We start from the raw sequence: 3,010 nt of genomic DNA on the forward strand, positions 1-3,010 counted from the left end.
AAAAAAAAAACAAAAAAAAAAATTTGGCAAAAAAAATCTAGTTGAGTCTTGAATGGGTGTCTACGTCTTTGCACAAATTCTGTTTCACAGAAAATGTGCAAAGAAAGGCAACTGTAGACACCCCATTTTATCCAGGATTCTTTGTCAATTGAGATTAATCCAAGCTCAGTTGTAGGGATTTTTATTCATTTTTATTTTAGATTTTTTTATTTCACATTTATCATTTTTATTTTTACTTTATGATTTATTTTTTTTTCTTTTGATTATCTGATTAATTTTAAAAAAAGAGGGAAAAATGCTGAAAGATTGAGATTAAGCTTGGTGATTGTGATGATTGTTATCTAGATGCTAATCTTTAGCATTGGATGACTAATTGGAATTGAATTTAAACTCTATCAGCATGGGTCTATATATCAACAATGAATATACAAGCTGAAGGGGGAAAAAACAGAGGAAAAGATAGAGGAGAAATCCGAATAGGAGGAGGAATCCGAATAGGAGAGGGGAAAAAAAACTGGAATGCATTGTTACGATTGCATCGAGAAGTAAGCCCAAAGCTTACAGCTTGTGCAGCTGATTTATCCTTTCCCTATCCTGATTCTGCCCTTGGTTTTGAAGTCGTTTGCCAACTTGTCGCATCAGCTCTTGCTTATTGGCCAATATATGGTTGGACTCCTGGCCTCTTTTACTCAATTCTCACCAGTGTTCAAACTACTTCGTCACTAGCCTTGGGTCCAAAGGAGACCTACAGTTTACTTCGTCTTTTGATTATCTTGTTGACGAGGATATTGAATACAATTCTGCATCTGATTTATTGTTGGAATTGAATCGTGAACAATGTTTGGTTGATCTTTTGGTTCCTTCTCTTGTATTGCTGATCACTCTATTGCAAAAATTACAAGAAGCTAAGGAGCAGCAACAAGAAGAAAGATCCAAAGATTAGAAACTGACAAAAAAAAATTCCCCTGATCCCGCTACCAACTTTGCTTGAGCACACCCCAAAGTCCATCAGCCAACTGGCTAGAACCACGAACTATCTTTACCTTCACCACCACTTTTGCCACAAAAACCCAACGAGTGAACTACCAAACCAGCAACAATTCCAGAACTTCACGAAGCCTTTGTTGAGGCTGTCAACCAATTGGGTGGCAGTGAAAATTTCGGATTCGATTCTTTTTGTTGTATAAACTATGCCAATTAAGCTAACATTGTTTGACAAACAATTGACACCTCATTTTAAATTTGAGGACAAGCATAGAGGCACGACCTTCTTTATCCATTCAGAGATCAGGTGCAAGGTAGCCCAGTAACCTGGGGGTGTTTGGAGGAATGACATCATCTTTACCAGTCGTTTTAACACATTTGGAAGAGACATATCTAAAGTTGCCTGACACTCAACCGGAATCCACAGAAAGGGAATTGATGACAAGGCCTTTGGTCCATGAAACTCGTGTACCCACCAATAGTGAAGTGTCACCAACTAATGCTGTAGCGTTGCCATTACCACAATCGTCAAATTCAGCACTACCTCAATATACAATATCAAATCATTACAACAAAGAAAATAGTGGTTCTTGGTCTACAGATCTAGGTTTTCTTGATTTTTCTGAATGGGTGGACCAACTTGTCTCTGATAATGAGGCTTTGGCCTCCAATTGGAATGAGTTTCTTGTTGACAACAATGTTATGGATCTGGAACCAAAGATGGCATATCAGGTGGCAAAACCATGCACAATCATAGCTGCTCAAAACCTCAAATGCATCAGCAGTTTCCTTCTCCATCCATAGAAACTCGCAGTGTTGTGAATCCCTCTTCGTCAACTAATAATGCCTTAGCAAAGCCACGAATGCGCTGGACACCCAAACTCAGATTCACACAAGTAATCAAAAAAAAAAAGGAAATAGAGGATAGACTTTCTCCATAATATCCCCAATCAAGGTTGATCTAGCTTGTTTTGGAGCTTCAAAAATTGGTGAGGTGGCAACCAAGGAAAATGTGAACAACATACCCAGAGGCAGCGGCATCAGACCAATAGAGAGGAAGGGAAACTACAATTTTGATTTCGGATCTACACCAATTCCGAGATTTTTTGTAAATTCCAGCTAGAATACGCGAAAGAGAAGGCTAAGACTAGTTCAACGAAAGGTTTCAAAGCAAACTGGTAATTGGATGATGGCAAGGAAGCGGCGGTCAATAGATGTCGGTGACGACGACCAATGATGGTGGCGTAGGGCGACACTGGCATCAGAATCTAGAAACCTTTGGGACTTTTTAGCTGTGTATTTCTAAAAACTTTAGAAAAGGGGCAGAAATTGAAAATTGGATGGTAGCAGCAAATCTTTGTGCTTTTATATTTTGCATGAAACGATGCTGTTTCGTTGGCTAAAAATTCAATTGACCTGTATGTTTTTGTTCACCCGGCCTGTGTCCCATTGCCACCCGAGCCGCTAGCCTACATCATCAAATGGAGCTTGAGCCACAAGTCGAACAGTCTTTTATGTGTGAAGTCGAGTTACAATTCTGAGTCGAGGTGTGATTTATTTTGATATTTTTTCTGTTATTTTGCCTATTATTTATATATTACTTTTTGAGTGAATTCAAAAATAAAAAATAAAAAAATAAAATGATAAAATTTCAAAAAAAAATATTTTTGAGGAAAAGTTGAAAGTATCAATTTTTCTTGAAAATAAGCTTTCTAAAAAATATTTTTTGAGGAAAAGTTGAAAGTATCAATTTTCTTTGAAGATAAGCTTTCCAAAAAAATATTTTGAGGAAAAGTTGAAAGTATCAATTTTCCTTAAAAATAAAATTTTAAAACGGTTTTTGAGGAAAAGTTAAAAATATCAATTTTTCTCGAAATTAAGGTTTCCAAAAAATATTTTTGAGGAAAAGTTGAAAGTATCAATTTTCCTCGAAATTAAAGTTTCAAAAGATATTTTGGGGAAAAGTTGAAAGTATCAATTTTCCTTGTACAAAAGCGATCATTTTTTTTCTTTTTTTTTTTTTTTG

General features: G+C 36.2%; 1 pseudogene; it reads left to right on the forward strand.

Moving 5' to 3' along the window:
- Window positions 1-419: 419 nt before the first annotated feature.
- Window positions 420-2,072, forward strand: LOC149513444 (uncharacterized; annotated as a pseudogene).
- The last annotated feature ends 938 nt before the right edge of the window (window positions 2,073-3,010 follow it).

The sequence above is a fragment of the Durio zibethinus genome, chromosome 19, assembly GCF_047325235.1.
Source record: "Durio zibethinus cultivar Kanyao isolate XHJ-2024 chromosome 19, ASM4732523v1, whole genome shotgun sequence".
Lineage (NCBI taxonomy): Eukaryota > Viridiplantae > Streptophyta > Magnoliopsida > Malvales > Malvaceae > Durio > Durio zibethinus.